Genomic DNA, 21,828 nt, shown 5'->3' with positions numbered 1-21,828 from the left:
AGAGGCGAAGGTCAAGAGCCATGCATCCTCCGATAAACAACTCCGACACAATGCACAGTTAACCCGGAAGCCAGCCGCAACAGTGTGTCAGAGGAAACACCGTACACCTGGCGACCGTGTCAGTGTGCATGTACCCGGCCCGCCACAGGAGTCACTACAGCGCGATTGGACAAGGACATCCCGGCCGGCCAAACCCTCCCCTAACCCGGACAACGCTGGGCAATCTGTGCATCACCTCAAGGGTCTCCAGGTCGCGGCTGGCTGCGACACAGATGGGGATCAAACCAGCATCTGTAGCAACGCAGCTTGCACTGCAATACAGTGTCTTAGAAAGCTGCGCCACCTGGGAGGCGTGTCATCGGCAAACTTGATGATGGTGTTGGAGTCGTGCCTGGCTATGCAGTCATGAGTGAACAGGGAGTGCAGGAGAGGAATGAGCACGCACCCCTTGAGGAGCCCCCGTGTTGAGGATCAGAGTGGCGGATGTGTTGTTACCTACCTTTACCACCTGGGGGCAGCCTGTCAGGAACTCCAGGATTCAGTTGCAGAGGGAGGTGATTAGTCCCAGGGTCCTTAGCTTAGTGACTAGCTCTGAGGGCACTATGGTGTTGAAAGCTGAGCCGTAGTCAATGAATGACATTCTCACATAGGTGTTCCTTTTGTCCAGGTGGGAAAGGGCAGTGTTGAGTGCAATAGAGATTGCATCATCTGTGGATCTGTTGGGGTGGTATGCAAATTGGAGAGGGTCTAGGGTTTCTAGGATAATGGTGTTAACGTGAGCCACGACCAGCATTTTAAAGCATTTCATGGCTACAGACATGAGTGCTACGGGTCGGTAGTCATTTAGGCAGGTTACCTTAGTGTTCTTGGGCACAGGGACTATGGTGGTCTGCTTGAAATATGTTGGTACTACAAACTCAGTCAGGGACAGGTTGAAAATGTCAGTGAAGACACTTGCCAGTTGGTCAGCGCATGCATCATTTCAGGTGAACAAAAAAGTCAATACCAGAGGTGGCCAACCTCGCTCCACTGATCCCTGATCTACTGACTTCTGTTCCAGCCCAGCATTAGAACACTTGATTATTAACTAATTACGTTTGATACATTGAATCAGGTGCGTAGACTGAGTTTGGTTTTCCAACATGGCGCTTGGTGCGGTTGCTAGGTGATTTGTGACGCAACTGTAAACCCTATATACGTAATTCTCAAACGTTCTAAGAATTTATGAAAACATGAAAATGACCATCTCTAAGTGGTCGCTTGTTAGAATTATATATATATTTTTTAAATAGTGTCATTCTTCCTGTGGGTGTATATGGACAGATTAAAATAGGATTTAATGTTGCTAAAATGCAGTTCCACTTTAAATGCAACAATGTTTCACACACATAAGTTATTTTGAAAGAGATGGCTAACAACAGCAAGCCCGCTGCAATAAAAAACACAGTTCCACTCACCAGATGATGATCACTTGAAACGTAACTTCTTGTTGAAAGATATATTCTCGAAAAGGGAGAAGCTAACAAATTAGCAACGACATCCTCTTTGGAAACACCTGCTGCAGCGCTGCAAACGAGCCGACAACAAAAGCTAGCTAGCTAGACTGTTCGCTATTGCACAGTGACCTTTTGGCCTTCAAGAAGGCAGAAGCACGGATAGAAGAACAATGAGGTTTAGTTATAAAAAAATATTTGGCAGAGGTTTCCATACATTTTTATAAAACGGTCCCACCCATAAAGTCAAAATGTGATTGGCTGATTCTATTGTCACTCTATTGTCACTGCCTTTTATCTATCTTCTGATGCCCTAGCCCCTCATACTCAGACCGGATCCGGACACAGATGTGTCAATGTAGACCACAGCAATTAGCTTTAAAACAGAGGAAGAAAATCTCTGCCCAATGCAAAATGTGTAGAATTGATGGAAATTAGCTTTAAAACTGCAACATTTTCTCTCCTCCAACAAGAGGGATGTGAAAAGTTTGGGGTCACATGGGTTGCGAGGTGGGGGTTTGTTACTACACCGATAAATTACATTAGACATCTGAACCTTTGCCACCTAGGAAATTTGTGTGACCGGACTTTCTCAAATAGTACTTGAGTACCCCTGGCCTAGCCAATGGCTGACTGACAGTTAAAGTCAGAAGTTTACATACATTTAGGTTGGAGTCATTAATAAATCCTCATTGGGCTAGGGGGTAGTATTTTCACATCCGGATGAAAAGCGTGCCCAAAGTAAACTGCCTGTTACTCAGGCCCAGAAGCTAGGATATGCATATGGTAGTGGTAGTAGTGGTAGTAGTGGTAGTATTGGTAGTATTGGATAGAAAACACTCTAAAGTTTCTAAAACTGTAAAATAATGTCTGTGAGTATAACAGAACTGATTTGGCAGGCGAAACCCCGAGCACAATCCATCCATGGCAAAATACATTTCAGGTCATTGAGTTTTCCAATACTTTTCTATGGGAAACCTGGATTGCAGTTCCTATGGCTTCCACTAGATTTCAACAGTCTTTAGAAATTGTTCAATGTTTTTCTTTTGAGAAATGAAGAAGTAGTCCTATTCTTTCCATGTGTCACTCAGATGGACTCAAGTCTTTTTGGTGCGCGTGAACCGGAGCGCGCTCCTCGTTATTTTTCTCCGGTGTTGGAAACAGTTTATTCTGTCTTCAATTTTATTGATTATTTACATTTTAGGGTACCTGAGGTTGGATTAGAAACGTTGTTTGAAATATTTGGACCAAGTTTACAGGTAACTTATTAGATTCTTTTTAGTCATGTTGGGCGAGTTGGAACTGGTGTATTTCTGAATCAAACGCGCCAAATACATGGACATTTTGGGGATATAAAGAAGGAATTTATCGAACAAAATGACCATTCATTGTGTCACTGAGACATTTGGGATTGCAAAAAGATGAAGATCTTCAAAGGTAACGTATTTATTATAGCACTATTTCTGACTTTCGTGTCGCACCTGCCTGGTTGAAAAATGTTTTTCATGTTTTTGTATGCGGTGCGCTGTCCTCAGATAATCGCATGGTGTGCTTTTGCCGTAAAGCCTTTTTGAAATCTGACACAGCGGCTGGATTAACAAGAAGTTAAGCTTTATTTTGATGTATTACACTTGTATTTATATGAATGTTAAATATTTATATTTCTGTAGTTTGAATTTGGCGCTCTGCAATTTCACCGGATGTTGTAAATCTATCCCGCTAACGGGATTCGAGCGTTAAGGGATCCCTAAGAGGTTTTAAAATTCGTTTTTCAACCACTCCACAAATTTCTTGTTAACAAACTATAGATTTGGCAAGTCGGTTAGGACATCTACTTTGTGCATGACACAAGTAATTTTTCCAAAAATTGTTTACAGACAGATTATTTCACTTATAATTCACTGTATCACAATTCCAGTGGGTCATAAGTTTACATACACTAAGTTGACTGTGCCTTTAAACAGCTTGGAAAATTCCAGAAAATGATGTCATGGCTTTAGAAGCTTCTGATAGGCTAATTGACATCATTTGAGCCATTTGGAGGTGTACCTGTGGATGTATTTCAAGGCCTACCTTCAAACTCAGTGCCTCTCTGCTTGACATCATGGGAAAATCAAAAGAAATCAGCCAAGACCTCAGAAAAAAAATTGTAGACCTCCACAAGTTTTGTTCATCTCTGGGAGCAATTTCCAAATGCCTGAAGGTACCACGTTCATCTGTACAAACAATAGTACACAAGAATAAATACCATGGGACCACGCAGCCGTCATACCGCTCAGGAAGGGGACCCGTTCTGTCTCCTAGAGATGTGCAACTCAAAAGTGCAACTCAATCTCAGAACAACAGCAAAGGACCTTGTGAAGATGCTGGAGGAAACAGGTACAAAAGTATCTATATCCACAGTAAAATGAGTCCTATATTGACATAACCTGAAAAGCCGCTCAGCAAGGAAGAACCCACTGCTCCAAAACCGCCATAAAAAAGCCAGACTACGGTTTGCAACTGCACACGGGGACAAAGATCGTACTTTTTGGAGAAATGTCCTCTGGTCTGATGACACAAAAATAAAACTGTTTGGCCATAATGACCATCGGTATGTTTGGAGGAAAAAGGGGGAGGCTTGCAAGCCGAAGAACACCATCCCAACCGTGAAGCACGGAGGTGGCAGCAGGACAACAAGGTCAAGGTATTGGAGTGGCCATCACAAAGCCCTGACCTCAATCCTATAGAAAATGTGTGGGCAGAACTGTAAAAGCGTGTGCGAGCAAGGAGGCCTAGAAACCTGCCTCAGTTACACCAGCTCTGTCAGGAGGAATGGGCCAAAATTCACCCAACTTATTGTGGGAAGCTTGTGGAAGGCTACCGAAACATTTGACCCAAGTTAAACAATTTAAAGGCAATGCTACCAAATACTAATTGAGTGTATGTAAACTTCTGACCCACTGGGAATGTGATGAAAGAAATAAAAGCTGAAATAAATAATTCTCTCTACTATTATTCTGACATTTCACATTCTTAAAATTAAGTGGGGATCCTAACTGACCTAAAACAGGGAATTTTCACTTCGATTAAATGTCAGGATTTGTGAAAAACTGCATTTAAATGTTTTTGGCTAAGGTGTATGTAAACTTCCTACTTCAACTGTAACTAGCTAGATTTATCTCCCCAGAGACCAGCAAAGAAAAATCCTGATGGGATTTCTGTTTCGCTTCAGTGTTAACCCTTTCCTTTCCAACTAAAACTGAAGGGATTACATCAGAACATCATTGAAAATAATAATATAATTATTATTGGTATTATATTATTGTTATTTTATGAATCATTAGCCCTTCTCTGAAGGAGTAGAAGGCCCATTGTTCCCCACTGTGTTTAGGTTAGTAATAATTTGAAGAGTGGCTCTATTTCCACTCAGTATGCATTTTTTCACGTTGCTTTTTTAATATTTTTTCATGTTGTTCTGAAATATGAACACAGAAATACTCTTATTATTGTGGTGATTTGACAAAATTACAAATATGGTCTTGAATTGGACTTGCATTTTTCTGGTCTGGGTCTTGACTCAGTCTCGAACGCTTCGTCCCCCTCCTGGTCCTGGTCTTGACTCGGGCACGCCGTCCCTCCGGTCTTGGTCTTGACTCGGTCACGCCCTCCCTCCGGTCTTGGTCTTGACTCGGACTCGATTTGGGGCATCTCAAACACAACCCTGACTAAAACATATTCTTGTATTTGTTTGTAAGTGTATATTTTTCATACACTGTGTTTGATTAATATGTATCAAGTCTGGTAATGCTTTTGTCATTCTGTTGCTGTGATTTCCATTTTTAATGATTATTTTGTTATCTGCTGATAGTTGGTTCAGGGTTATGGAGTCTAAGAAGGCTGTAGGATCAGTCCAACTGTTATTCAATTCTGATTCAATGAAGCTTTTAAAATGGTTATAAATAGCGTTGTTGTAAATCCTTATCTTTTAAAATGATAAATGGTTTGGCATCTATTTCTTATGTGAAGTCAGAGGTGTTTACCAGGTTTATTTGCCATTACATAGTTTGCTTTATTTGAGTTTAACGTATAGTTTTGGGTTCTCTTCAAAAGTAAAATATTATATTCCTGCTTAAGTTTAGATTTCTTTGTATTTTTATTACATTTTTTTATTTTGCAGTGTATGAGATTATCATTCCCCTAATGTATGCATAAAAGCATCCCAAATTATGTTGGGTGTCGGCTTTTCTCTGTCCTCTATGTCTACATTTGTAATGGTAAAGGTCTTCGTTTACATATTTAATACATTTCAGGTCTTGAAGATGCGCTCTGTTCATTCTCCACATTCTGTCACTGGGTGTATTTTCTGTTGGTGTAATTAAGCGTGATACAGGAGAATGATATGACATCATTATACCATGGATTTTAGAACCCAGTATATTGTTTAGTGCATTTTCTTAAATAAAAATGTAAATTCTAGAATAGATGTAATTTTTTTGAGAAAAAAATTGTAGTCTTTTGTAGTTGTAGGTGTCTTGTAAAATATTTGTAGAGATTAACATTTTTGTCACGGCTGTCGTAGTGATGAGACCAAGGCGCAGCGGGTTGCGTGCTCAACATATTATTTATTAAAGACGTGACCACAAAAATACATAAACACGACAGCAACAGTTTTGCAGGCTAACAAAACGCAGTGCAAAAACAACTACCCACAACTAAACAGGTGAAAACAAGCACTTTAAATATGACTCCCAATCAGGAACAACGATGAACAGCTGTTCCTAATCGAGGGCCACACAGACCACAAAGAAATACACAAACTAGAAACCTAGAACACAAAAACCCAGAACATACACCAAAACCCCGGAACACATAAATACAACACCCCTCTACATACACATAACCCCCCGAACCACATAAAACAAATACCCTCTGCCACGTCCTGACTGAACTACAATAAGAAATACTCCCTCTACTGGTCAGGATGTGACAGTTTTCAGGCTCTTTGGAGTTTCCCTGAATGTCCCTTGTTTATTGCTTTGTCTGTCTAACTTTCTGAATGCTTGATTTAGGTCACCTGCTAAAATAATAGTTCCTGTCTGGGTTTGATCTAATATAGCTTGAATTGTATCTAAAAACACAAGTTTTGCTACTGGGGGGGATATACAATGAAATCAATGTGTATTTTTCCCCATCTAAGGTACAATTCAAAATGATAAAGAAATCCTTCTTGGTCCCTATGCTGGTCTAAGGCACTGCATCTCAGTGCTAGAGGCGTCACTACAGACCCTGGTTTGATTCCAGGCTGTATCACAACCGGCCGTGATTGGGAGTCCCATAGAACAGCGCACAATTGGCCCAGCGTTGTCCGGGGTTAGAGTAGGCTGTTATTGTAACTAAGAATTTGTTCTTAACTGACTTGCCTAGTTAAATAAAATAAAATCAGCATGCCTACAACTCTGCTGTTACTACAGTAGATGGCAGCAGAGGCCTCTCCAACCCAACTCCTCTTAGAATATTACATTTGTGTAGCTCTTGCAAAAAAAAACCCAGATCTGCTGACAATCTCTTTCAATGTTCTAGAACTTTATGCTTTTTTTGCCATTATGAAGCCAGTGCACATTACATGTAATAAGTTGGATTTTCTTGGCCTACAAAGTTAACATTGTCTGTTCCATCTGTCATGAAGAACCAGATAAAAAAAGGCAGTGGACATACCATGGATATGGAAGAGTCATAGTATGAATGCATAGTTATCATATAAATTACACACATAAAATGTGTGACCATGTAGGAACATGTAGGCTGTGCAAACATTTAACAGAGAACATACAAAAAAACAGAAAGGAAGTACTTATTTGTACTTTGAGGATTTTACTCTTCTACTCCTCCCCTAATGTACCAAAAATCGGTGGATTATGTAATTGTACACACATAGGAGAAAGACTGCAACTTAAATATTGTGGTCAGTTTGTAATACCTTAAAGCATAGTGGCTGGTGGGGCTCTACTTGGGGAGAGTGGATCTGCTGAGAGACCGAAGTGAGGTGAGTGGAGGCACCACTCATACTTCAGGAAAATGTCTGATGCCCTCCCAGATCCCCCGTCCCGATCCCTTGGATAGAGCCCATCTCCACTATCGCCAATAACTATGATGGCAAACAAGGAATAATAATGACTTGACCTCCTAATTTGGCCAGAAATAAAATTACATTGTTGTATAGATAAATCCTTCCTTTCCACTTTCCAAAGGCAAGCTTGTCCCTCTCCACCCCCCCTCCCATTTCCCTCCCCCCTTTACCCCTGCCCAAGCTTGTCTCACCCTCCCATCCTTGCCCACCCAAGCCAAGCTTGTCACAACCTCCCATCCTTGCCTACCCTTACCCAACCAAGTCAAGTTTGTCCCGACCTCCTGTCTTTTCCCACCCTCCCTTTTTCTCAGACACATCTACAACCATCCATACATCGATTTACTCATCCATTCTTCTTTGCTCACATATCATATACCCTATGCATCCACACACTCATTCTCTCCCACCCTCCTACACATATTCACCCTCTTTCACAATCCCATTCATATGCACAGACACACACATACACCCACACACACCTGCACTCACACACACATGCCCACACACACATCCATAGAACTTGTTTAGGGCTTCATCAGCACTTGTGAATTCCATCCTTTGTGTTCCGTTCTATACCCGCAGCACTGACAGGAAGTGGAGTTGAGATTTGATTACATTTTTCTTCAGTGACTGTCTGATCAGAATGTATTCCTTGTGTTTTTTCCTCAGCCTAGCAGACAAATCCTGGACGAATCGAATGGACTGGCCGTGGATTTTGATCTCCTTTCCCCCTGTGCCTTTAGAATGTTGACTTTGGTCTGATAGTTCCACAGCTTGAAGATTACCATGCGGGGGGCGTTCTTCTGTTTCACGCCAATCATAGGGCATCGTTCCAGATCCTCTGGTGATATATCCACATCAAGTTCCTCTGATATCAGTTTGACCACATAGCTGGAAATGTCAACTTTTTCCTCCTCCTTCCGGTAAGGACAATATCCTCATGTTGTTCCGTCTAATTCATCAGTCCAATTCATCTATCTTTGTTTCCAGAAGGCAATTTTTGGGGTCTTGTTCGTTCATGTACACACCTTATATGTTCATGTCTGACATGAAAGACTCTACTTTCTTTTTGATCTAATTCACTTTTTTAATAACAGATTGTAGCAGTTTGTTTGTCTTGGTGTGCATTAAGAGCATTTTAGCTATCTGGATATCCTTTAGCTGTTCATTACTCTTGTTTGCATCTCCATTACTCTCGTTTGCATCTACAAGCCATGGCTTGTTGGATTGGTGTAGCTGCGCCGTGTTACCAACTGATTGGTTCGCTGTTGTAAATAACTGATTCCTCACTCTCTCCCAGTTGCTTGGGGATATATTCAATCAATCAAATGTATTTATAAAGCCCTTTTTACATTAGCAGATGTCACAAAGTGTTATACAGAAACCCAGCCTAAAATCCCAAACAGCAAGCAATGCAGATGTAGAAAATCTATTGATTTTAGAGGCTTGGTTTAAACTTTGTTGTCTGGCTCTAGATATAACCACAAACGTTATATCGGTATGCACATACACTACCGTTCAAAAGTTTGGGGTCACTTAGAATGTCCTTGTTTTTGAAAGAAAAGCACATTTTTGTTCATTAAAATAACATCAAATTGATCAGAAATACAGTGTAGACATTGTTAATATTGTAAATTACTATTGTAGCTTTTTATGGAATATCTACATAGGTGTACAGAGGCCCATTATCAGCAACCATCACTCCTGTGTTCCAATGACACTTTGTGTTAGCTAATCCAAGTTTATCATCTAAAAGGCTAATTGATCATTAGAAAACCCTTTTGCAATTATGTTAGCTGAAAACTGTTGTACTGATTAAAAAAACAATAAAACTGGCCTTCTTTAGACTAGTTGAGTATCTGGAGCATCAGCATTTGTGGGTTCGATTACAGGCTCAAAGGGGCCAGAAACAAAAAACTTTCTTCTGAAACTCGTCAGTCTATTCTTGTTCTGAGAAATGAAGGCTATTCCATGCCAGAAATTTCCAAGAAACTGAAGATCTCGCCATCACGGTTGACAACTCCATTGTGTCCTCCTCCCAGAGTGCTAAGAGCCTTGGCGTGACCCTGGACAACACCCTGTCGTTCTCCGCTAACATCAAGGCGGTGACCCGATCCTGTAGGTTCATGCTCTACAACATTCGCAGAGTACGACCCTGCCTTACACAGGAAGCGGCACAGGTCCTAATCCAGGCACTTGTCATCTCCCGTCTGGATTACTGCAACTCGCTGCTGGCGGGGCTCCCTGCCTGTGCCATTAAACCCCTACAACTCATCCAGAACGCCGCAGCCCATCTGGTGTTCAACCTTCCCAAGTTCTCTCACGTCACCCCGCTCCTCCGCACACTCCACTGGCTTCCAGTTGAGGCTCGCATCTGCTACAAGACCATGGGGCTTGCCTACGGAGCTGTGAGGGGAACGGCACCTTCAGGCTCTGATCAGTCCCTACACCCAAAGAAGGGCACTGCGTTCATCCACCTCTGGCCTGCTCGCCCCCCTACCTCTGCGGAAGCACAGTTCCCGCTCAGCCCAGGCAAAACTGTTCGCTGCTCTGGCACCCCAATGGTGGAACAAGCTCCCTCATGACGCAAGGACAGCGGAGTCAATCACCACCTTCCGGAGACACCTGAAACCCCACCTCTTTAAGGAATACCTGGGATAGGATAAAGTAATCCTTCTAACCCCCCCCCCCCCACCAAAAAATATATATAGATGTACTATTGTAAAGTGGTTGTTCCACTGGATATCATAAGGTGAATGCACCAATTTGTAAGTCGCTCTGAATAAGAGCGTCTGCTAAATTACGTAAATGTAAAATGTAAATGTAAATGTCACGTCCTGATCATAGAAAGCTGTCATTTTCTATGGTAGAGTAGGTCAGGGCGTGACAGTTTTTTTTTCTAGTTTAGATTTTCTATGTTGTTATGTTGTAGTTTGTGTATTTCTATGTTGGGCTTTTTTTGGGATGATCTCCAATTAGAGGTCATCGTTGTCTCAGATTGGAGATCATACTTAAGTAGTTGTTTTTCCCACCTGGGTTTGTGGGAGATTGCTTTTGAGTAAGGGTATTTGTAACTCTTCGTTACGGTTTGTTGTTTTGTTCATTTAGTTTATTTTGTATGTATTGCATAGTTTCACAGTTTAATAAAGAAAATGTGGAACGATACACACGTTGCGCTTTGGTCCGCTCCTTCATCCTACGACAAACGTGACAGCTGTGTACTACTCCCTTCACAGAACCCCGCAAACTGGCTCTAACCAGAATAGAAAGAGGAGTGGAAGGCCTCGGTGCACAACTGAGCAAGAGGACAAGTACATTAGAGTGTCTAGTTTGAGAAACAAACGCCTCACAAGTCCTCAACTGGCAGCTTCATTAAATAGTACCCGCAAAACACCCGTCTCAATGTCAACAGTGAAGAGGCGACTCCGGGATGCTGGCCTTCTTGGCAGAGTTGCAAAGAAAAAGACATATCACAGACTGGCTAATAAAAATTAAATATTAAGATGGGCAAAAGAACATACACTGGACAGAGGAAGATTGGAAAAAAGTGTTATGGACAGACAAATCTAAGTTTGAGGTGTTCAGATAACAAAGAAGAACGGATGGAGGATGGAGGATTCTTTGGCGAAAGCAAAGTTTGAAGGACACAAGTATTATTTAAATTAAAAATCATTATTTATAACCTTGTCAACGTCTTGACTAAATTTCCTATTAATTTTGCAACTAATTTCATGTATGTTTTCATGGAAAACAAGGAAATGTCTAAGTGACCCCAAACTTTTGAACGGTAGTGTATGTCTGTCCTCCCTGGGGGTGATATAAACGTATAGCAACATGATTTTACTAGGATACTGCCTAAAAAATATTTGATTTGTCAGGCCAAGCGAGTGAACTTATGCATTTTTTGGGCACATCTGGCCTTGGGTTGATTTAAATGCGTAAAGGTGTGCCATTACCATCACCATCAGGTTAATCTACGTCATTAACAGGTATGCCAGTTCATCATTGTTTACACTGTGTCTTTGTCTTTGTTTCCATTTTATTTCACACTGGAAGCAAACAGGGTAAGCAAAACATGTTTTTAAGTGTTTTGTCTTTACAACTGATATTCAACACAACAGTACATTCATTTATAGTTTTGGAATAATTATAACATACAAATGCAAATAATGCAGCCCCCTCCAAAACAACACATGTTTTGTCAGTAGAGACCCTACTAAGTATTTCCCACCCCACTTCAGCTGAGACAGGTAGAAAAGTTCGCTCTACACGCCAATATTTATCCCATGTACAATCTATTGCATTAGGGGCTATGGAGGAGGCGAAGTGAAAAGCCAGCAGCAGGCCGTGCGACACAGTTCCCCTTCAAATTAACCATATGAAAAAAAAGACATTGCATTTTCTTGTTGGCATAGTAAAAGTGGCTATTGATTCAAATTCTATATCTTTGAATGAGTTATCCACATTTAAATGTGGGCTTTTATTTTTAAGGTTTCCTCATTACCAGTACTAGAATATACATTACCAACAGCATACCACCCTGCATCCCACTGCTGGCTTGCCTCTGAAGCTGTAAGGCCAGTAGGAAGCACTCTTTCCTCTGGTCTAAAATATAAAAAATATCTCAATGCCCCAGGGCAGAGAATGGGGACTTTGCCCTGTGTAGGGTGCCATCTTTCGGATGGGACATTAAACAAGTGTCCTGACTCTATGTGGTCACTGAAGATCCCATGGCACTTATCATAAGAGTAGGGGTATTAACCCCGGTGTCCTGGCTAAATTCCTAATCTGGCCCTTATACCATCATGGCTACCTAATCATCCCCAGCTTCCGATTGGCTCATTCATCTCCCATCCCCTTTAACTAGTCCCCAGGTTGTTGCTGTAAATGATAATGTGTTCTCTTCTCAATCAATTTACCTGGTAATAAAAGGGATAACTACTATAGTATAGAACCAGGACTACTTCAATGTAAGACAAAAGCTTTGTCAAAGAAACAAAATAGCCTAACGAAGGCTTAACAATGATGTTGGGGGTTAAAATCTTCCTAGAAGTCACGGAGGGACTTGTCAACAAGTCTCTCCTCCATTGATTAAAATGCAATATCTTTTGAATGAGTTATCCACATTTAAATGTTTTCAAATGCGGGCTTTTAGGTTTCTTCTTTACCATACAATCCTTACCAACACTAGCATAGACGTTACAGAAGGGGTAACCTTATAAAGTTATAAATATCTTTGATACGAAACTCCCGCCCCCCGTGTAGTGATGTGTTCGGTTTTGTTTCTTCAGGCTTACAGGATTTCCGCAGATCCTCTTCAGTGGCGCCATGATCACTTATGTTTTCTACACAATGAAACTCAAATAGGCTACTTTGATAAAATATAGCTATTTCATCAAATCTCACCAGCTGCTCTCAATCGCATATCACCATGAATGTAAGAACACAGAGCCAAATTGGACTGGATTTTTATGAATTGTTGCAAGAAACAAATCGAACAGCAATGAGAAGTGAACACCGAGACATCTACAACTCAGAGTTTCGAAACAGGTAAACTCCTCTTCATCGATGAGATGACTCTTGTCCAACTATTTGTTCAAACTTGGAGGAAAGACTTGTTGACAAGTCCCTTCGTGCACTCTCTGTGACTGGTAAGATTCTAACCCCTAACATTTCTCGAAATGTTCACCATCATTGTAAAAACCTAGTTTGGCTATTGTTTCTATAAGACCTTTTTTGGAACGTAAACCAAAACAATGAAATTAGAACACGCGGCCCCACTACATCCTGCAAGCTGCCCCAATAACTCAACATGTCAAGTGCATGTTACAAGAAGAAAAGTAAACAAAGTCTTATAAAGACGGAAAAACAGGTTTACATGTAGCCTATAGTCAGTGTATGGTGAATTCAGAGGCGGAACTAGCAGACCAGACACTTCAAAGGACGTGGCTACTTGGCCTGGATAGTGGCGAGAAGCAACGGGCCATGGGGAGGGGTGCAGTGGACACTAGCCTCATTGTAGGACAGGCAAACATGGTGGGACAAATTTTTCACAGGGGTGTTGGGGGAAAAAAATACACTTTTAAGCCACATTTTTATATTTAAATGCTTATAATTTCCGCAATTTAATAGGCTATTTTATTGCTCCACTCCTTTTCCCCAGACAAAATAAATAACATTTGGGGCGTCATTGTACTGCATGAAATACATAATTCTGCAGGAGTTCATTTCATATTAGGCTACATGTGAGATGTTATAGGCCTGACAGTTTCCAGATTTCAGTATGTATTCCATTTAACCCATCTCAAGTTCAAATTGATCATTTTGGCTCTCTCGTTTCAGCTCTCTCATTGGTTGGCAAAGTAAACATGTTATAATGCTAATTCTTAATCTTTCGTAATACTCCAAATAGGCATAGTAATAACGACAGTCTTTCAGTGTCATATTTAAGTAGGCATAGTAAAACTTAACGTTTATTTGTTCTGAACATACAGGATACTTTACATAGCACAATTAAATAGTAGCCATACTTTCAGTAATGGCAGTGTAGTACAATACAAGGAATACTTGTACAGTGGTGCAATAGAGACAAAAGTGGTGTGGGTGTAGAGATGTGCAAAGAGTCATCTTGTGACAAAAACATGGAGGGAATAGATACTTTAATTGTACATTGGCACATCTCTGTTCTTCATGCTTTTCCCAACATGCTGCAGTGCAGCACCCCTGGGTGGAGAGCAATTGTGGGGGGGGTTCAGTACCTTGCTCAAGGGCACAATGGCAAGAGATGGTACATGGGAGCCTTCCAGCTGCCAGTTCAGCTCCATACCCATTTTCTGGGCTTGAACCATTGTAGTCATGGCACTCCACTCAGTCATTGTTTCTGATGTAGCCTAGCCCAAGATCAGTGTTTCCTGGTCCTAGGGACCCAAAGAGGTGCACATTTTTGTTTTTTCTTAGCACTAGCCATCTGGTTCAAATGATCACCATATCAACATTTGACTATTTGCATCCGCTGTGTGGTGTTAGGACAAAACATGAGCACAATGTTTCTGAACAGGCCTCGAGACCATGCCAGGACCATCAGAAGGACCAGTCCCGACATTAGGTCCACTTAGTACAGAAACATCCATATAAGCGCCATCAGTCCGCACTGTAGGTCTACAAATCTGTCTTACAGCCTCTGCAAATGATACATCATTGCTGATTATATATCTCTGAGCCCCTCTCTGCATCTGGCATCCACCAAATGCTGCACTGTGTTCTCCCCCACAATTACAACACTTAACCTTCCCATTGCTTCCACATTCACTGTAATCAGTCCCATTCAAAACACTGCAGTGCATATGAGACACAGTCTCTAACATTGTAACTAAGGAATCCTATCTGTACTTTTCTCAGCAAAACCTCAAATCTCAGCATCACTGATAAGTGTAATGAACACGAGGGGAGACAGAGCTGGTTTCAAGCGCAGCAGGTGTTTATTGCAAAGGACCACAGGAGGAGGCAGGTAGCTGGGTCCAGGCAGAGGGTCATACACAGGGGGTCCAAAAGGGCAACAGTACAGGCAGGGAAAAGGCTAGTAACGTCATCCAGGAGATCAGGCAATAGGTAGATAACAGGAAATCCGATACGGGCAGGGAAAAGGCGTCGTTAGTGAGGCAGGCAAAAACTATCATACACGGGAAGAGTAAATCACGGGAAACCTGGCACTCTGAAAGTCGTGTCAAAACAAACACTACCTCAGTGATGGTGTGCAAAGAGCTGAACTAAATAGTGTGTGATAATGACATACAGGTGTGTGAACAGGTGATTAGAATTCAGGTGATTGGGATCTGGAGAGTGAGCTGCGTTCAGGGGATGTAGGTGTTTGAGAGTGAGCTGGAAAGTGGGTTGTGTTCAGGGGATCTACGTGTTTGAGAGTGTGAGTTGGAAGCAGACGTTGCAGTACGCCACCCCCGGGCGGCACTTGACGGCCTAGGAAGCGGAGCAAAGGGCCTCCCCCGGGGGCGTGGAGCTGTGCGGTCACGGTGGAAAGCCAGGATCAAGACTGGGTCGAGGATGTCCTGGGCATGGATCCAGGACCGTTCCCCTCCCAATCCACTAGGTAGTGGATGCGACCACCCAGGCACTTGGAGTCAAGGAGGGCTCGGATGGAATAAGCAGGTGCAACGCCGACGTCAAACGGAGGGGGTGCGCCACAGGAGGATGGAGAGGGCTGTACCTCACAGGCTTGAGAAGGGACACATGGAAGGATGAGGAGATCTGGTAATGAGGTAATGAGGATCTGGGAAACTGGGGATGGTAGGTGACAGGATTGATGCAGTGTGTTATTTTGAAGGGACCAATGAACTGGGGACGGAACTTTTTGCAGGGGTCATGAAGCCGGATGTCCCGGGTAGAGAGCCACACACGTTGCCCAGGGTGGAAGAGTGGAGTAGGTTGGCGACGCCGGTCAGTGAACCGTTTCTGGGAGAGGGAAGCTTGATGGAGGTGCTGATGTGCGGCCTCTCAAACCTGCTCGCTTGTCAAAAGCACTCATTGACGGCAGGCACAGTTCCAGGCTCTGTCTTCCATGGGAACACGGGGCTGGTTGGTATCCGAGGACACACTGAAAAGGAGTGAGATGGAGTGAGGAATGCACCAGGGAGTTCTGTGGGTATTCGGCCCAGGCTAGATAGCGACTCCACTCGTGTGGTTGGTGGGTGCAGTGTTGGCGAAGGTACTGCCCTATTTCCTGATTCAGGCGTTCCGTCTGCCCGTTGGTTTGGGGGACGGTATCTGGAGGATAGGTTGATGGAGACCCCCAGTCGGTCACAGAAGGCTTGCCACACCCTGGAGATGAACTGGGGTCCCCGATCCAAAAATGTCTTCCGAGATCCCATACAGACGAAACACCTGTTGGAACATGCACTCGGCCATTTCCATGGCATTAGATAGATGCGGAAGGGGTATGAGTCGGCACATCTTGGAGAACCGGTCCACTACAACAAATAGTCTTGAAGCCCGACGAGTCCTGCAGATCCGTGAGGAAGTCCATGGCGATGTGGGACCATGGTCTGTGTGGTGTAGGCTCGAGCTTACCGGTAGGTAGTTGGCGAGGGCTCTTTGCCCAAGCACAGACGGGACAGGAAAGAACGTAATCTCGGACGTCGGCGGTTAGGGATGACCACCAGAACTTGCGTGTCAGTAGCTCTGTGGTCCGGGTGATTCCGGGACGGCCAGAACTCAGCGGGTCTGATGGCCATACATGGAAGGAGTAAATTGTGGGGAACCCAGCGCTCTGAAAGACGTGTGTCACAAAGCAAACAATACCTCACAGTGATGGGGTGCAAAGAACTGAACTAAATAGTGTGTGATAATGACATACAGGTGTGTGAACAGGTGATTAGAATTCAGGTGATTGGGATCTGGAGAGTGAGCTGCGTTCAGGGGATCTAGGTGTTTGAGAGTGTGGGCTGGAAAGTGAGCTAGAAAGTGAGCTGCGTTTAGGGGATCTACGCGTTTGAGGGTGTGAGTTGGAAGCAGACGTTACAATAAGCTTTCACTTCTTTGGTCCTCTTTCCTACTGATCAACCTTTTGGCCTCAATCACTCTGCCTCTCTTCACATTTTCTTTAATATCATCTATGGACATAGATATTGGGACCCCAGTGATGACTCCCCTCAACCTAGCATAAGCACAAGGTACATGGCTTTTAATCTTCTTTCCATTTGCAGAACCTTTTCCATTTGCAGAATCTTCCCTTGCTGAGCCAGGCTACCACAATCTACCATTTTCAATTAACCGGGCTAGTTTAACTTCACCTATCGCTTCCTCTAAGGCATTAGTTAGTCAGATAGGGTGTAAATGAGGCCTTGTGGTCTCATCAAACACCATTACAACAGGTTAAGTGTTGGTCCCATGTTTCATGAGCTGAAAAAAAAATAAAAGAATCCCAGAAATGTTCCATATGCACAAAAAAAGGATCTCAAATGTGCACAAATTTGTCTACATCACTGTTAGTGAACATTTCTCTGCCAAGATAATCCATCCACCTGACAGATGTGGCATATCAAGAAGCTGATTTAAAAGCATGATCATTACACAGGTGGACAATAAAAGGCCACTTTATAATGTGCAGTTTTGTCACGCAACACAATGCCCAAGATGTCTCAAGTGTTGAGAGAGTGTGCAATTGGCATGCTGACTGTAGGAATGTACACCAGAGCTGTTGCCAGATAATCTAATGTTAATTTCTCTACCATACACTGCCTTCAAAGTTGTTTTAGAGAATTTGGCAGTACTTCCAACCGGCCTCACAACCGCAGACCATGTGTAACCACAACAGCCCAGGACCTCCACATCCGGTTTCTTCACCTACGGGATCGTCTGGGGTGGGGAGGTACTGATGAGCATTTATGTCTGCAATAAAGCCCTTTTGTGGGAAGAAAAACAAATTCTGATTGCCTGGGACTGGCTCCCCAGTGGGTGGGTCTCCCTGCCAAGTGGGTGGTGGCCTATGGCCTCCAAGGCCCACCCATGACTGCACCCCTGCCCAGTCATGTGAAATCCATAGATTAGGGCCTAATTAATTTATTTATGATTGGTAAGTGTAGATTGATTTCTTTATATGAACTGTAACTCAGTAGAATCTTTGAAATTGTTGCATGTTGCGTTTATATTTTTGTTAAGTATACATCTAAAATCAAATCAAATCACATTTTATTTGTCACATGTGCCGAATACAACAGGTATCTTACAGTGAAATATTACTTACAAGCCCTTAACCAGCAATGCAGTTTTAAGAAAATACCTAAAAAAGTAAGAAATAAAAGTAACAAATCATTAAAGAGCAGCAGCAAAATAACAATAGCGAGGATATATACAGGGGGCACCGGTTAGTCAAGGTAATTGAGGTAATATGTACATGTAGGTAGAGTTATTAAAGTGACTATGCATAGATAATAAGAGAGAGCAGCAGCAGCGTTCCGGGGGGGGGGGGACAATGCTAATAGTCTGGGTAGCCATTATAGTAGATGTTCAGGAGTCTTATGGCTTGGGGGTAGAAGCTGTTTAGGAGCCACTTGGACCTAGACTTGGCGCTACGGTACCGCTTGCCGTGCAATAGCAGAGAGAACAGTCTATGACTCGGGTGGCTGGAGTCTTTGACATTTTTTAGGGCCTTACTCTGACACCACCTGGTGTAGAGGTCCTGGATGGCAGGAAGCCCTCATGATGTACTGGGCCGTACGCACTACCTCTGTAGTGCCTTGCAGGTTCTACTCTTTTTGGCCATATGCTGGTGTTTTGTGATGGAAAACTGAGCGGGTTGAGTATAACACGTCAACTCTGTTACTCATAAAACATTTTATGGGTGAAGCTTGCATTCAATTGCCACTCTCGGTTGCTCACAAATAGCTTCCATTCCCCATGTCACAAGGGAATCTATGGTTTATGTAGTCAACCGGTCAACCCTGTTACTTTATTTGGCACTTATACAACGGGTGGGTCTAATCCTGAATGGTGATTGTTTAAAACCGAATTCCAGCCGGTGTCTATTCCACAAGTTACAACCGGCTAAATCTATGACGTTAAAATGCTATTTACTCTGTTCCATCTGACTGCGCAATCCACTGTCTCATCAGCCCAGCTAGGCACTTTATAAACTTGATCTCCGCTATAAAGATCTAGACATTATTTTACATTTCTTTTAGACTAACATTTTGTTTTGAACAGCGGAGATTTGTATAAACCTTGCTGTCTGTCTGGCCGACATTTGCAACATTGTTTCAATATTCAAATTCGACCTCCAGCTGTCCCATAGTAGTCTAGTGGGAGGCTTCTCTCGGGCCTAACACCCATGCCGATATATCCTCTAAACACTTGCTTCTCTGGCATTATCACTTAATTATGAGCACTTACTAAAGTCTTTAAAAAGAATTACTTCTTGAGATGTGAAAGAGTTTATCTTTTTTTATTCAAAGTTTTAAGTTCTTGTTTTTCAGTCAACAAAGAAAACACAATACACATTCACAGATGTGGCAGACATAAATAATATAATAAAAAATAAAATGAAACAAACAACAAATTTGCAGCAGCATTATCAGTGATCATGTTAGATATTTCCAGCTTTAGCTGAGATAACGAGAACATCATTCATTTTATAGCCCCTTACACATCATGTATACAGACACATTTCCTTAATCACCACATTCACTCTGTCCAGTTTGAAATATAGTTGAGTAGTGGAGACCGACCCTGGGTTGTCTCTTGCGGAGGTCATAATTTAGCTTTTCAAGAGGAAGAAAGTCAACAATCTGGTCAATCCACATTTTAAACGTAGGAGAGGAATCAGAAGCCCGCATTAGGAGAATACATTTGAAAACATGTTTTTTACAAAGTTGAACATGTACTCTTTATGACAGAAGGTTAAAATTAGTTGAAATTCCCCCCAAAATTGACCAAGTTACACTTCTCAAAAGGCACAGAATTGGTAGAACAGCCCGTTTGTATTTGGACGTGACTGGTCTGAATGGATGGGGGGAGTTCATGAACACTTCTGAATTTTAACCTCTCTCTTTCTTAGGGATGGAGTGAGAGACCCTAACTTCATTAAAATCCTCTACGCTCTCAAGCTATCCAATAATGCCAAAGTCTATTCAGGAGTGGTGAACTTCAAACCAAAGGTAGGCCTACAACACTAGCCTGGTACAGAGTTATATGAACATATGGCCCTGGCCTGGTTGCTTTAGACAGGGTGTTGGTAGGCCAACTTAACTAAACAGTGTGCCAGGGGGATTCCAGGGTGTACAGCACCACTTTATGGTGTTGCCAGTTAGGTTTAGCAGAGCCCCACACATACACACACTGTGGTCCATTGTGTCTGATGGTCACATGTTAACTACTAACTCATAAGGGTCATTGGGTTACTGTTGTGTTCCTCAACCCGTTCACAAGTTGTGCGTGTGTCCCGGTTCAAGTCCGGGTTCATGATCAGCCCACATCCTCCCACACCCTCTCCAGCTCAGCTTTTACAACCTGTACCAACCTGGCAATCGATACCAACCGCATTCTGGCGTGTGTGTTTCCGTATGTTACAAAGTCAACATTGCCAAACTGAAATAAAAAAGAAGACCGACGTCCAAATGACTCTGCTCTGATAGCAGATATAGTCGTGGCACTAGACTAAAGAGGCGGAAGGTTGAATTTGACACCTGAGTGTGTTGGTCTGCAGGTGAGGGAGTTCTGTCAGGACCAGTGGCAAGGACCCCGAGGAAAAGGGTGTGGCCAGAAGCAGCAGGGGGTGTCTAGCTCTTTTCCTGTTCAGAATGGAGGACAGGTTAATGGTGTGGGGCAGAAGAATGGTGTGTGTGTGAGTGGAGGGTGTGTGGCGCCCTCACCTGGCCCAGCCCAGACATCACACACCCCCAGGAGAGACTGGAGAATTCCATCCTCAGGAAGTTCAACTCTGACAGGTGATTGGTCCAGACATGGAGCTGTTTGTTTTTACCTTTATTCTTCATTCGTCAGGTCCTTATGGATCCTCGGTAGCCCAATCCCAAATTCCCTATGGACTGACAGGATTTGATAGATATAGGCAATATGGTTAAACTTCCACCTAGCCTTTCAGTGAGCAAGTGGAGCTATTATCATATTGCTCACATTTTTCAAATCCTCTCCGATCTCGACAAGTGCATAGGGTCTAGGGGTCTATTTGGGATTGGACCTCTGTGTAATGTGACTAACCTAACCCCTGACCCCTACCCCGTCAGAGCTAAGTTGATCTCAGACCGTGGCGGTGTAAGCATCACTTCTGACCACCTTGTTGTTGATGGCCTGATCAAGTTCACTCTGGAGAGTGAGACAGAGGTAAGACCAGAACTTTAACCCTGACTCTGTCTGACCCTAATGCTGCGTTCATAACATCTCGTAAATTCGTAAATACCAGCATACGACTGGGAAAAATCCACTTGAACGCTTGAACTGGTAATTACTAGTGGGAAACTCGTCTATCATTTCGGAACTCTGACTTCTCCTACATGCTTAACTCTGAAGTCACATACTAAGTAAACAACCTCAATAACAGCATTTTCGGCAGTTAAATGCAACAACAAAACCTTATTTATAAAAAAAACGATCTTTTCATGTTTTTTGAACACTAATTAGTTTGCCTGCATAATATGTGTACTTTTAGTTTATGTTTGTCTCAGCAGCCAATTGGCGTTCTCGACGAGTTCAAAGCACGTG

At 42.8% G+C, this 21,828-nt stretch overlaps 1 long non-coding RNA gene across 2 annotated transcripts; it reads left to right on the top strand.

Moving 5' to 3' along the window:
• The first annotated feature begins 12,912 nt into the window (after positions 1-12,912).
• Positions 12,913-21,813, top strand: LOC106609161 (uncharacterized). Of its 2 annotated transcripts, XR_014392916.1 has the most exons (4): positions 12,913-13,152; positions 20,168-20,267; positions 20,816-21,056; positions 21,354-21,813. It is a non-coding gene; the product is annotated as an uncharacterized LOC106609161 (long non-coding RNA). The 2 variants fall into 2 exon arrangements; XR_014392915.1 differs by having other exon boundaries at positions 20,816-21,813.
• Positions 21,814-21,828: the final 15 nt, after the last annotated feature.

This window comes from Salmo salar, chromosome 07, assembly GCF_965601325.2.
Source record: "Salmo salar chromosome 07, fSalSal1, whole genome shotgun sequence".
In the NCBI taxonomy this organism is placed as follows: domain Eukaryota; kingdom Metazoa; phylum Chordata; class Actinopteri; order Salmoniformes; family Salmonidae; genus Salmo; species Salmo salar.
Note: the sequence above shows the minus strand (reverse complement) of the source record. Positions and strands in the feature narration are given on the sequence as shown.